Genomic DNA, 15255 nt, shown 5'->3' with positions numbered 1-15255 from the left:
TTAGAAGTGTGAGAAAGGATAAAAACTGGGCATCTGAGAGCTTGGTCTCCTGCCACAGATCTCCCATTTTCTGCACGTTGTGAACCGTTTGATAAATCACTGATGCTCTCTGAACCTCATTTCTTTATCCTAATAGCGACCGAGTTGGGCTAGATTTTTGCAAAGTCCTCTCACCTCTTACCATTTTATCAAACCATCCTCCACTTAAGTAACTGTGCGCTTTTGCTGCCTGTGTTGCTAGGTGCTGTTTTTCAAAAAACACCCTCATTCTCTCGTCTTAAATACACCTTAATCCTCACAACTCTCTCTCTTATATATATGTTATATCTCTATTTGCCCACTGGCAATTTCCCCTTATCCGTCCTACCGTTTTTCATCAAACGCCGTGCATGGTTTGCCTCATTCAACCCCAACACTGAATCTATGAATAAGGCACTGCTATTACTCCCATTTTACAGATGAGGAGACTGAGCTAAGAGGCTAAAGAGTCTGTGCAAAGTCAGTGGTGGAGCGAGGGTTGGAATCAAGATCTGCATGATTTCAGGTCTGAGCTCTTATCTCACTACACTTATTTGCCTCACTTTCGTAAACAGCTGATTTTGGTTTATTTTTTTTTTTTAACCATTTATCTTTTCTAATGACAATAATGGCTAAGAAAAAGCAAATCTGAAATAATGTCCTCAGTGGAGGAAGAATCATCCTTGTTGTAAATGAGCAAGGAAGGAAACTTTCTTACATTTCTGCTGATTTGGATTCTGCTCCACTGCATCCTTCCTCCTTACATTAATGGAGGCCCTCAGCCCAATTAAAGACGGCTCTCCTTAGAATCCCGGACACAGACTTGTCTCTTGGGCAGGTACTTCCCTAGGCCAGAATTCCCATAGCTTGGCATATTTGATTGACGAGAACAGTAGGGCTTGTAAACATCTCTTCCTATCCAAAACTTAACACCTTTTAAGATCCGTGGCCTCAAAACCCACCCCCAGCTTTGATTTAACTATGACCTTTGTATACCATGAGCAAGAGGTCTTCCTGCCTAAGCTCCTTCCCCTGTCCTGGTGAGGCCCCACCTGGAGTTGAGACTCCTGCTAAGCACTCTCATACTCCAAGTGTCCCTTCAGGTTCTTTTATTCCTCCTGGGTTCCTCCCCTGAGGGGATGTGGAATCACTTTCTTTCCCTAGAACTCTAGGCCACTGCCAAAGTGACTATGTCCACCACTCACCCAGTTGGAGGTGTCAAGTCAGAGTTCCCTGCTAGCCATTGCAAAACTGAATGTGAACACTTTGTTCATCTTGTAAATAAACCTTCAGTGACTCCCTATTGTCAGACTTTTTGATTCAGTCCAGGCTACTTATGGTCTTCAAAACAGACACAGATGTGGTTTCCTTGCCTGAAATGAACTTCCTATCCTCCTCTCTTACTTCTTCCATGCTCATGACTACTCCTCCTCCTAATAGTCTCTATCTCAGCATGCCCCGGGATGCCACAGGTTCCCCACAGTTATAGAATATAGACTCCCAACTGGTGCATTTACCATTTTGTGAGGCCAATGCTTTCTTTAGATGAAATATAAGCCTTCTGCAGCCTAGCACTCAACAAAGGCTAAATGAATTGAGTGTCTCCACTCATGCCAACCTCAGTGTTAAGGATATAGTAGAAGGTGAGCAAATGCCTACTGATTGACAGGAAAGAGAGTGGGTAATAAATTTTTATTATAAATGGGATTTTTCCAAAGGGGAACATTACTGTCTGATTGTCTGAAAATAGAGATTCAGGGCTATTTTGGAAGTTTTATATATAATTGTGCAGTGTGAGAGAAATTCAGTTAACCTGTACATGTTTATCTCATCTAGAAAATGAAAGGTAAAAAAATTGTAAGCTCCATGTTTATGAGAACTGCTGATGAATGACTATAGTCCTCTGAGAGCAAATAGCTGAGAATTCCAACTTTGCTTTGTAAAAATAGCTTTAGAGTCACATTCTGAAACTGGAAGATTTTACGCAAATTAATAATACAAGTGATTTTTCAACTTCTATTGAGCAGGGAAGTAAATAACTAGAGCTAGCAGAGTCAGCAGTTAGTTAAGTGGTTCTCTCAAATGCATCAAGGGCAGTGCCATTAATTTTCTCTGTTGTGGAGTGGAGGATGATCCCAACACAATTCCTTCTACTTTTGGCCCAGTGCCCCGCATCCTTGACAAGAATTTAGTTGGCAACTGTTTGGTTAAAATACCTGATGCCAGTGAACTTTTCCTTAGATTCTTGGACTAAGAGGCAATTCAAGGCAGCGATACAAAGTAGTAGCTGGAAAAAACACTTGTCTTTGGTCACCATGCTTTACTATTAAATGGAGGAAGCACATGCTCATCCATAGTTCCTTCTTGGCTCCCCTTTCATCCTCAAATGCATGAGGGGAACATCAGAGGGTCATTGTGAAGAAAGAGTGGAGTGATAAATGAGAAAGTGCACCAAAAAAGATAACCCTGTAGTATATAGCATGTCATTATGGAAAGTTGCTTTGTATAAAACAACAGGTCTGCGTAGTAGTTATTCTATCACATAATTTATAAAATGAAATCTCAACTGTGTACAGGCATTGTATTGTTGTACATATGGGAGAGTGACTTTTATATGCCCGTTTGGTACTAGAGTAGTGACCACATAGGCCTTCAGCCCAGATCTCCCAGACAGGCCAGGTCTCCATATGAATCTCTGTCAAATCCTTCCAATATTAATGATTCATGACAATATTAACCACCTGTTCAAGGACCTTTCCCAACTATCATCCCCTTTCACCATCACAATCACGGGGCCTCTGCTCTGGTGTGGTTCCCCTCCTCCTAAAGCAGTGGTCCAACAGACAGCCTAGTCCTCACCCCGACACAACCGCGCAGGAGCTGTGTCAAAGGCCATTCCACCTGAACTCTGTGACCAGAGAAAGAGGGCAGCTGCCTCTCTCATAGTTCAGGTCTGAGGCTTTGCAAATTTTATAGATGCTGGGGGCAGAGAATCAGGCAGTGGCTGTTCTCCTCTGGCACCACTGTTCCGCTGAGCGCCTATCTTGTTGTCTTTGGGAAAATGATGTCTTGCAGTGACTCAAACACCACTCTCTGCAGTGATATGCTCCTGACCTTCCTTTTGCAGCTAATTATGTCTCAGTTTGTCTGTCCATGGGACTTGGCCATTTGTCATTATCCCGAGAAGGTGGAGGATGGACAATATGAACTCTAAGAGGAGGAGGAAAGGAAAAAGGGTGTTTTGATGCACCAAGTATATACTGAGGTCTCAGTTGTGCAAGGAGAAAGCCTTTGATCAGGAAGTAGGAGTAGGGGCTCCTATGTGGTTCCTGTTTCCAAAACGCATGTTTGATGAGTGAACATGCATGAACGTGTGTGTGTGTGTGTGTGTGTGTGTGTGTGTGTGTGAGCAGAGAAAGGGATGGCAGGCAAGGAGACAAACTCTCACCCCACACCCAGTGCATGGTGAAGAGCAACTGATACCCAATGAGGCTTTTTTAGAATATTGTTCTTGCTGCCAGTATGACGCGGCTCCATCTCTGGCCATTGCTGAAACCAGTTTGCCTCAGGCTCCTCAGGACAGAAGCAGGCTTCTCTCCTAACTGTGGCCAGCCCCTGCAACTGTGCTGGGTTCTCATCCCTCTGGTGTTCTCAGGCACTTTACCCATTAGCCCTCTCCTCTCTGCTCCACTCTTCACTGAATCCTTTTTATTAGCATTGACCTTTGCTTATATCTTTCCCATCTTAAAACAAACCTTCCTCCCTCACTCCGCATATCCCTTCATCCACACCACCTTTCTCTTCTCCCACCCACAGGCAAATTTCTCAAAACAGTCTCCAAATGTTCTATTTTTTTTTCACTTTCCTGTCTGTCTCAGAAATTACTCTTATTAAGGTCACCAATAATTTTCATGTCACCAAGTCCAAAGGACATTTTCTTTAGGCTTCATCTCTTTAGCAGTGTGTAAATGACTTCTCCTGCCTTAAAGCACCATCTTCCCTTGGTTTCCAGGTCACTACATTCTACTGGTTTACCTCCTCCTCCCTGGAAACTCTCAGCTGCTTTAACCAGCTTATCCTCTTGTATCCACCACTAAAAAGTTGCCATTCCCCCTTGGCTTCACCCAAGAACCCCTTCTCTACTCCATTGTCTCTCCCTCGGTGGTCTTACCTGCTTGCAGTATGTCTGTGGTCAACGGTGACTTCTGTGTTTGTATCTTTAACCCAGATCTCACCTTTGACATCAGACCCATATTCAACTACCTACCTGACAGCTCTCTGGACACTTCACTGTCCATATATGCAGTATCGAACTTATAATGCTCTCTCTCCCAACTCCTAAAGTCCTGGTTTTCTTTCAGATTCCTTCCATAATCCATAAGTTCAGGCATGAAGGCATCATATTTGGGCTTCATCACTTCCACAGTTGGTCAATTACTAAGGTCTTTCCATTCAGGTCCTAACAGACTTTGAGTTAACTCACTTCTCTTGTTCCTACTGAGTTAAGCCATCATCATCTCATAGCTGAATTTCTATGAGGGACTCCTAACTAGTCTTCCTGCTTTCTCTCTTGCCTCCCTCCAATCCATTCTCCAGCCATCAGCAGGAGATGTACTTTTGAAATGAAAATCTTATAGGGGGCTTGGGCATTGAAGGGAGAGCAGGGAGACCTGAAACACTTAAAAAATAGAAAATCAATTGTTCTAAGATAAAATTCAAAATTCTTTTCTCCATTTCTCAGATTCACCACAAAGTCTGCCTGTGTTCCTGTTTTCTCTGCTGCCTCCGCACTGCTCCTTTAGCCAGGCTCTCTGCTACTCATCAATCAGCCTGCAATTCAGTTGTCACTTTGTGGGAAGCCTTCTTGGAGCCCCAAGACCAAAAAAAACCCTGGTGTTTCATGCTTCATTCTTTCAAAGAGGTAGAAGCCATGATCACAATTATAACCCAATAATTGATGAAGGGATTAGCTCCTTAAAACCTTACACTACTTTTAAAAAAAATCAATCATAGTGATGGCTGAACAGCTCTATGAATATATGAAAAGCCGTTAAATTATACACCTGAAATGGGAGAATTGTACAATATATGAATTATATCTCAATAAAGCTGTCATATATTTTTAAAAGCCTTATATGCAAATGGAAGCTCTAGAAGAAGTAGAGAACTTGTCTATCTTGTTTGTCATTGAGAAGCTGGCACATAATGGGGTGCCTTGCACATGGTGTGTGCCCAGATATTGGCTGAATGGTGGTGAAGAGTGTGAGTACGTAACAGGGCTGCTCTCCTGACTACTAAATGCTTGGTTTTTTCTTAGATTTAGGAGAAAAAGTTTTGCTTTGATCTATTCCAGCCTGATTTTTAAAATATTCTTTATGTAAATGCCCTCAGACCTTGGTCACACCACAAGGGGAGGCAGTGACCCTGAGCTTAGAAGCTGGAAGCCCATCAGAACAAGGAGTTTTTACATTTCCCCTCTGATAGCTTGACTCTGGCAGCACCAGGCCAGCTCTACACCTACAGATACAGTAGCATGAAAGCAAGGGTCTCAGTCTCTACACAGTAATCTTACCTACAATTCCTAGGGAAGTACAGCTGAATTATTACTCTCATTACCATTATTGTTTTACATCTCCTGAATAGTTTCTTTGTTGTTTGGTATGGCTTCATGGAGGTATCATTCACATTCAGGTCCTCACTGAGAAACTCCTGTGACCAATAGAAATCAGCTAGTCATGGAGGCAGCCGTCTCAGAAAGAATTCAGACTGACCATACACCCTTCTTCCTACAAAGCATTAACCTTTATTTATTTTAGGATTACTCTAGAGGAAACCAAAAACAATCAATGACTCTGACCTCATTTGGTTCCATTTCTTTCTACTTTCCTTTCTGGATCACTGACTCAAGATGAAGCAAAGCATGCTCCAGTGAGCATGCTCACAGTTTGCATCATAACTGGAAAAACTGCCTTATTTGTGTTCCCTGGGTGTGCATGTGGCAGCATGGACCAACATCTAAATAGATGTGAAAGAAGAATAGGTAGGTAAGTGTACTTCAGAAGGAGATTCCAATTGCAATTTTTCTTTTCATCACAGACTCTGTCCCAAGCAGTGCATCACTCTGAACCTATCGCCTGTGCACAGACTGCTTGAAACATTATTTTAAAGACTTTCCAACTGAAGCCCCTTGTCCCTTGTTTACATAAGATATTAATGGGGCTGAGTGCAGGATGCATTTCTGGGTAAAAATACTCACCAATGAATGTTATGGTTCTGGGGAGTGAAAACTAGAACCTCTGATTTTTAGTATAAAGTGACTTCCTACAAATTACTTCTGTCTTCTATCAGATGCCAGCCGGGAGCACAGGGGTGGTGGGAGCTGCAGCAGTGACTCTGAACAAGGCATGTGCAGAATTCTCTGTAAAGCATTGCCAGACTGGCATATTTCCACATGCACTCGTCCAGTTGCCTAGATCTTTACAAGATTCAATTCTAGATTTTAATGATTGTAAGTCTCCTAACAAATTCATCTGTCTATTCATTCAAAAATATTGGTTGAGCATGTTATAGGCACTAGGGATCTAGTGGCAAACAAGACAAGTGAGGTCTCTGTCTTCAAGGAGCTTATATTCTAGTATGGGGAAATAGCAGTAAGCAAGAAATATAGTAATGTCAGAGATTGATCATAAAAAGAAACAAAACCAGGACAGTGATTAGAGTTACGGTGGGAACAAGGATACTTTAGGGAACATCAGAAAGACTTCTATGAGCACTTAGCATTTGAACTGAATGATGGGAAGAAACCAGCCATGTGAAAATTAGAAGAGCAATTCAGGAGAAGGGAACTGCAAGTGCCAATATCCTGGGGCAGGAACAAATTAATTGTGTGCATAGAACAGAAGGAAGTCCGGTGTAGCTGGACTGGAATGAACAAACAGGAATGGGGATTTGTGGGTTTGGAACAGGGTTGGAGCTGAATCTGCTGGGAACCCTGCAGGCCTTCGCTAGTCTAAGTGCAGTGGGAAGACATTGGAGGGTTTTAAGCAGTGAGTGTTGGGGTGACACGAATGACTTGGAGTGAAGAAGAATCTGGGGGACTCATTGCTGGGTTAAGAACACAGGGACAGCCCCTGGTGAGGCCGAGGCCAGTTGCTATCTGTGCAGTGTCTAAGCCAAGAGCCAGAGACCCTTGATCTCACCAAACTGTCTCCCTTGGCCCTGGTTAGCCACTAAGCCTTTAGCCTGAGACTAGGCTTTAAGAAAAGGCAACTAAAAATCATATGTGCCTTTAGCTGTATATTCAATCAGCACCCTCCATCCTTTCCAATTTGTTGTGGCAACTTATATTGGATTCCCGAACTCAAGTGCTATTTCATTTAATGAAGAGGCTCTGGCCTTAATTAAGATGACTGGGCTGCATTTGCAGAGTTAACAATTCTACCTTTAAATTGCTGTCGCCAAATTGCTGGGTGCTTGAAGCTAGCCAGCCACCTCCAAAAGCTGCTTTCCTTGTGCCTCCCTATCAGGAGCCAGGTAGGCATCTAAGGACTTCCGGAGACCTCTTGCTGAAGTGCTGGACAAGGCTCCTCTGTGACACTGTCACAGCTCTTAAAGGCAGAGAATTGCCAATTAGCCATGTAGTCTGCTTTTGGAATCCAGTTCAAACATCATTTCCTCAAAGTGAACTAAATTATAAATTTTTTTCTGCTGATTATAGATAAGAGATCAGAGCATTTTAAAATATATTGCTCTTTTCCAGGAGAGGAATAAAAATCTTGACACTTAAAAAATAGCAGCAACCAACCATCATGATGTTTTTCCTATGATGTGCCGGAGCAAATCTTTATGTTCTTCACAAATGAGGGTACTGTCTGGGTCAGAGTGGAGTGTGGGAGGTGAAAATGACTTCGTGATGAATTTTGGTCCTTCCCCCTTTATTCTCTGCTTACTTGTGATTTCAACTCCCACTAGTGTTTTCTAGTAAGCTAATACTGAATTATGGCATTCTTTTCTTTAGCAAGGTCTCTTGACAGTTAGAACTAGGGTAATAATAATGGGAGGCAGGAGGAGGAAATGGATCTTTAACCAGCTTTTATGTCTGTGATAGATGGCGAAAGGAGGGCACGTGGTTAGCTTTGAGTGAAGCTGAGGGACAGGACCCAGTAATTGGTCTGACAATTTTAAAATCTATTCTTCACATTAAAAAAAGTTAATCATCAAATTGCTTTCATAATAGTCCCTCAGAAGCAAGACATGATTTTGCCTATTTCTCAGGAAAGCAGCAAAGAGACTTTCGTAGATAAACTCCATCACTGGGTTGGAAGATGGGCACAAGGAGATAGGACAGGGACTCAACAAAAAACATCTCTTTCTGCATTAGCCAGGAGTTGACGTGGGTGGAAGAGGTGTTCTCTGGGGAACAGTGTCTCCCAGCTAAGGAATGCAAGAGATGCTCATAGCAGGGCTTGTGAGACTTCACTGCCCCCTTTCCAGACAGATTTTTCTCACCCAGCTGCGCCCTGGGGTTCATTTTCCACCTTTGGGTTGAAAGCCATCATCTCCAGGCGATTCTTGCTACATGCATGCTCTAGGCTAGTGGGAGCAAATCATATACCATGTCGACATGGATTCATCATGTAGGCTGCCTAACGCCAGGGCCCAGAGGTAATTGCCACTCATTCACTCTTTTCATTTTCATCTCATCTTTGTCACCTCTCCCCTCCACTCCTCCAAGTACCTCTTCCCACCAGTTTTGCAAGCCTGAGTTTTGTCCTTCAGGTCCAGCTGGCCGCAAGCATCATATCCAACCAGGTTCACTCCTTCTCAGAAACCTCTCTTGAGTCCCCACTGTTTAGACTCCTGAAACTGTGTTGGCAAAGCCCCAAAGCTGTAGGGACTCTGCGACTGGCTAACTCTCTGCTCTGGGGAGAGTCACGCAGCCCCTTAGGTCCAGAAGCGGAGCAAAGGGGCTGTCAACACTGTGTCTATGGCTATGGGTGGAGACACCAGAGAATGTTCATCTCTTTTTTCTGTGTTACAGTCTTTAGATTTGTTGAAACATCAGCCTCATTAATTCGTCTGGGTTGTCTACGTATCTACCCATTTCTAGCTAAATTCTGAAGATGCATAGGGAGAGAATGCACAAGCTCTAATTCTTTCTTGCCACTGCTTGAGGCTCCTCTCTGAAATAGGAAAAACAGTACTTAGCTCATGGCTCGTACATGCAAGTGACACTCTGTTGTATCTGGTCCCAACACTGCATTTTATTTCCCTCCCTGCCCCTCTCTCAGCCATGCCTAGAAGGGTGCCTGGACTGTTGGAAATTCTCTGCCAAAGGTCAGCCCCGGCCTGTGTTCTCCAACAACACATCCAGCTACCTTACAGTCATACAGCCGTGTCGGCTGTCTCATTCTGCCCACCTGGCTCTCTCTGCCCCTTAGTCGTTTTTCCATTTTGTTTTTCTGTATTCGTGGATTCTCAGGCATGGGAAGAACTTTGATTTTCGTGAGCTTTTGTGATTGTAAGAAAATCAGTCCTATTTTCCATGCCTTCAGGAAAGAGATTCCCACTAATCCAGGCACACTTCAGTTTTAACTTCCTAACAACAAGGAGTTTCATTCCTCGAAAGCTGTGTAATTCTTGCCCTAGTTCTACCTCTGACCTTGGTGTGTAATCTTACAGAAATCAGCCTTCCCAAGCCCTGGTTGGCTCCCTTGTTAAATGATGGAGGAACAGGATGAAATGCTCCCCTAGCCTGAGTTTATTAGTTCTCTTGTCTGAATCTCACCATAGAAGAACAACACACTGACAACATCCTTTCTTTAAAAGCTCTAAATGAATCTGCTTCATGACTTTGCAGAGGCAAAGCGGGCAGCAGCACCCCCAACCGGTTGCTAAAAATGGATCTCTGAGTTCTGTAGTCAGTTCATGGTCAGTGTGCCACAGCTGCATGCAGGCAGGATGCCCGGGGGCTAGCCTGGCACTGGAGCTTGTGCGAAGGGGCTGCAGCAAGCTCATGCCGCCTTTGGACTATTTTCTCTGTGGGTCTTGTGGTCTTACTTTCACACCTAGACAGGCCCTATGATGTCTTTCATCTATGTGAATGTAAAATGTGGACAAAAAAAAATAAATAACCAACAAAAACAAAACAATGAGCAAATGCCCCTTTGTAGAGCACGTCAGCCCTTCTGCTTCTTCATAGGACTAGAACTGAGGATCCTTTGCTCCTGGCCTAGGTATGCTTTATGGGATGGGTGCTATGTCCCAACCTGACCCTTTCATCTCCACATTGGGGGTGAATTGCAGTGCTTTTACATTTTAGCAGTGGTCTCATGCATTAGTCCTTTTTCTTATTTCCAGCTGTCCTTGCAACGCTCTTCAAAGTTTTCCGTGCTCCTCTGGTCTGGGAAACCTTGAACTGACAGAGATGTCACCATACTAACATGGTTCTGGTTTCTTTTGCTCACTCTGCTGTGGGATGTTGTCTTTCCTTGAGGTCTCTCCATGAAAAAACAGAAAATGCATCTCCCCCAGTTTTGCTGTCCTGCTTGTTTCTGCTCCATTAACGCAGAATGGTCTGCCCTATGAGCAGCCACAGCGGCCAGCCTGCCATCCTTCAGTGGGTTTCTTAGGGAGTGCGGAATAATGCCGCAGCAACTTAATTTCATCTCTGCTCCCCAATCCAATGTGGCAGATGGCCGGCCCTGGGAGCCAGCAGATCCAAATTGAGTCTCTTGCAGCACACCCTGTGTTCAAGGTTCATCTTGTTCAAGGGTACAGAACAAAGGATGGAGTCTTAATCAAAGTGAAAGCCATAGGTGATGAGGGCTTCCACTTCCTCCAGCTCCACAATTCTCTGCCTCCAGCTCCAGCATTACTGGGAACACAGCTCTGCCTCTGATAAAACAACAACAACAACAAAATTTTAAAAACCCAATAGACCAGATTTCCTACCCAATCCCTCCTGCTTGGGTTGAATTTGGGTGGTAATTCCCATTTAATTACTGCTTTATCACTATCATGGCAAATGATCTCCCAGTTGCTTCTCGCATCCATCTGTTGGAAGTTGCTTTAGCTAAAGCTGCCATCTTTAGCTTCTCCAATAAGGGATTGAAAGGAGATCAAACCGAGGAAAATAATGTAATACAAAAAAATAATGTCATACATAATAATAATCAGCACTGACTGAATATGTTGAGTGTCAGGTAATGTGCTAAGTACTATGCATGAATTATTACTTCATTGATTCCGCATTGAAACTTTGTAAGGTAGAGGAGAGTATCTCCATCTCAGTGATGAAGAAACCAAGTCTCAGTGGGGTTCAACAGCTTTGTCAAGGTTATACAGCTATAGAATGGTAAAATTAGAATTCAAGCCCAAGCTTGCTTGCCACCAGAATTCATGCTCCTAATCGTGTTTCAGTTTTCAGTTTTCTGGGAAGAGCTGAAACCCAGACTTGTTTTCTCAAATTGTCCAGTGGCATTTTCTTATTCTGCATCATAGCTCTTGCCTGTCTGTAAGGAAATTATTGACCCACTCTGAACTTCAAGGTCCCCATGTAGATGGTTAAGAGTAAAGGTATCACCTGCACTGAACACTTAACATTTTATCAACGTTGTGTCAGCCACAGAGCAGAGATTCAGAAAATGCTAGTTACATTTCTTAAGAGGAGTCTCCACACGGACACTTGGTTTCTACTTGGAAAGAGACATTGGGTGTACACATTCTGTGAAAGATCTCTTGAAATTCACTTTATCAAATGTAAAGAATAGTCTTGCTGGTGAATGATATAGTCAGTGAGGTAAGCTGTTTCTTCTCAAAGATTTGTATTTTAGTAGCCAAGGTAAACCTACCCAGCTCGGTCAGCCTAGTGGGTGAGAAACAAAGAGAAGTCAGGTGTCTCTTCATAATGAGACATTCATGAGCATTTTCACATTTACCTTCTTGAAACACATCCTCTGCCCGTTGAAGACCATATAAGAGAAGAATCTTGTTTCACTTTGACCCTTATATACCTAGGAGCCAATTGAACCCTTTGTGGTTAGAGCCTTTTGAAATCCTGGGGCTTCCTTCTTTAGTTTGATTTCTCCTCCTGGTTTTCTAGGGGCTTGTTTCAAGAGAGGCTTGAGAAATCGTGCAGTGTAATTGGATGATTGGTATACTTTAATTAAGGCAGCAAGATACAACGTGCAGCACATTTCAGGTTGCTTGTAGGAAGCCTAGGTGGTTGTCTGCTAGATAAAGCTCAAAGAGGCTTATTTTAATAACTGCAAGGTGAAATTGCCATCTGTAGGTTGGTCTGTGCTGTTAAGACTATGGGGTTGCATTTGTATGTAAAAACTAGTGAGACCTTTGAATGATCACCCCTTAATCTAGCTCCATGTGGGTCACGTCTTAATGAATAATGATGACTGGTTCCCTGGTAGTTGGGAAATGCTCATTGCATGGAATTAAATGATCTCTTGATAAATTTTAAATCAGTCTGGTTTCCTTCCAGCCCTCATAGCTATCCTCCCTAATCATGCAGTTTGTGCCTAGTTGAATATTTAACTAATTTTACTACTAGATTAGTCAGAGCACAATTCAGAAAGTTAAGAAGGAAAGTATCCTTAAAATTCAACATATTCCTAGCTCAGATGTAAATTGCTTTTAGATTACTTGGCATTTTGGAAAATGTGCTACAATTGTATTGAAAACCAAATGTGCAAAGATAAAGTTTCCCTTAATTTTAAAAATAAATGCTCAGAAAACTTGGGAGTATAGATAATTATAAGATATGTGCATGGCTAGAGTGGAAGCAAGTGCTATTTTATCATGGTGATACTTATGCATCCAGATGGCATCCCATAGAAAGCTTTCTAAGAATTGCTATTCATGGGAACTTATCAAAAGATGCTTTTGTTGTGTATTCACTTGTCTGGGTTGCTCTGGTCTCATTGGTAACACTTTGGACTATTTCTTTCTCTGGGAGTTCACCTGTCCCAGATTATGTCAGCTCAAGCTAATGTGAAGAAACGACAACAATGACCTACTACAAGCTATCTCTCAGGAGACAGGGATGATTCCGTGAGACAAATATAGTATTGTCATTGTGTATGTGTGTGTGAATAGAGACAGATTTTGAGGGCATACCTCTAAAGGAGTATTTAATAAACAGGATCCTGCATACAAATGGCCAACAGATACATGAAAAGATGTTCAACATAATGAGATATCACCTCACACATGTTTGGATACCTCTTATCAAAAAGATGAAAGATAGGACGAGGAGGGGCAAGAAGGCGGAAGAGTAGGGTCCCCAAATCACCTGTCCCCACCAAATTACCTAGAAAACCTTCAAATTATCCTGAAAATCTACGAATTCGGCCTGAGAATTAAAGAGAGAACACCTGGAATGCTACAGTGAGAAGAGTTCGCGCTTCTATCAAGGTAGGAAGACGGGGAAAAAGAAATAAAGAAACAAAGGCCTCCAAGGGGGAGGGGCCCCGCGAGGAGCCGGGCTGAGGCCGGGGCGAGTGTCCCCAGGACAGGAGAGCCCCGTCCCGGAGACGCAGGAGCTGCACCGACCTTCCCGGGCGGAAAGGGGCTCGCAGGGAGGTGGAGCAGGACCCAGGAGGGCGGGGATGCCTTGGGCTCCCGGGGACAATAACAGACACCTGCGCCCCGGTAGAGTGCGCCGAGCTCCCTAAGGGCTGCAGCGCGCACGGCGGGACCCGGCGGGACCCAGAGCAGCTCGGAGGGGCTCGGGCGGGGGCTCCGCGGAGGGGGCTGCACGGCCCCGGGAGCGCGAATCCAACATCGCAGACCGGGAGCACAGGGCGCCGGGACACAGCCCAGGATGCTGCCTCCCCCCGGGACAGGAAGAGGCCGGGAGGGCCCAGGACAGCAAGGACGCTCCTGCCCGGAGCTGAGCAGATCAGCGGCCCCGCCCCGGAGCCTCCAGGCCTTGCAGAGGAGAGCTCCGGAGTTCCAGCGGGGGCTGAATCCAGGTTTCCAGAGCTGCCCCGCCACTGGGGCTGTCGCTCCTGGGACCTCACGGGGTAAACAACCCCCACTGAGCCCTGCACCAAGCAGGGGGCAGAGCAGCTCCCCCAAGCGCTAACACCTGAAAATCAGCACAGCAGGCCCCTCCCCCAGAAGACCAGCTAGACGGACAATTTCCAGGGGAAGCCAAGGGACTTAAAGTACACAGAATCAGAAGATACTCCCCCGTGGTTCTTTTTTTTTTGTTTTTTTGTTTTTTTGTTTTGTTTTGTTTTTTTGTTTTGTTTTGTTTTGCTTTTTGATTTGTTTCCTTCCCCCACCCCCCTTTTTTTCCTTTCTTTTTCTTTCTTTTTCTTCTTTTTTTTTTTTTTTCGTTTTTTTCTTACTTTTTTTTCCCTCTTTCTCTTTTCTTTCCTTCTTTCTCTCCTCTCTTTTTCTCCTTTTCCCAGTACAACTTGCTTTTGGCCACTCTGCACTGAGCAAAATGACTAGAAGGAAAACCTCACCTCAAAAGAAAGAATCAGAAACAGTCCTCTCTCCCACAGAGTTACAAAATCTGGATTACAATTCAATGTCAGAAAGCCAATTCAGAAGCACTATTATACAGCTACTGGTGGCTCTAGAAAAAAGCATAAAGGACTCAAGAGACTTCATGACTGCAGAATTTAGAGCTAATCAGGCAGAAATTAAAAATCATTTGAATGAGATGCAATCCAAACTAGAAGTCCTAACGACGAGAGTTAACGAGGTGGAAGAACGAGTGAGTGACATAGAAGAAGTTGATAGCAAAGAGGGAAACTGAGGAAAAAAGAGACAAACAATTAAAAGACCATGAAGATAGATTAAGGGAAATAAACGACAGCCTGAGGAAGAAAAACTTACGTTTAATTGGTGTTCCCGAGGGCGCCGAAAGGGACAGAGGGCCAGAATATGTATTTGAACAAATCCTAGCTGAAAACTTTCCTAATCTGGGAAGGGAAACAGGCATTCAGATCCAGGAAATAGAGAGATCCCCCCCTAAAATCAATAAAAACCGTTCAACACCTCGACATTTAATAGTGAAGCTTGCAAATTCCAAAGATAAAGAGAAGATCCTTAAAGCAGCAAGAGACAAGAAATCCCTGACTTTTATGGGGAGGAGTATTAGGGTAACAGCAGACCTCTCCACAGAGACCTGGCAGGCCAGAAAGGGCTGGCAGGATATATTCAGGGTCCTAAAGGAGAAGAACATGCAACCAAGAATACTTTATCCAG

The 15255-nt window shown here is 43.8% G+C and overlaps 1 long non-coding RNA gene across 1 annotated transcript in view; it reads left to right on the top strand.

Annotated features, from left to right (window-relative positions):
* Positions 1 to 5986: 5986 nt before the first annotated feature.
* The window catches only part of LOC144314448 (uncharacterized), a 131258-nt gene continuing 121989 nt past the window's right edge, over positions 5987 to 15255 (top strand). The window contains exon 1 of the long non-coding RNA XR_013380326.1: positions 5987 to 6058. This is a non-coding gene — a long non-coding RNA (uncharacterized LOC144314448). The remainder of the gene's footprint in view (positions 6059 to 15255) is intronic.

The sequence above is a fragment of the Canis aureus genome, chromosome 5 (assembly GCF_053574225.1).
Source record: "Canis aureus isolate CA01 chromosome 5, VMU_Caureus_v.1.0, whole genome shotgun sequence".
Classification (NCBI taxonomy): domain Eukaryota; kingdom Metazoa; phylum Chordata; class Mammalia; order Carnivora; family Canidae; genus Canis; species Canis aureus.
Note: the sequence above shows the minus strand (reverse complement) of the source record. Positions and strands in the feature narration are given on the sequence as shown.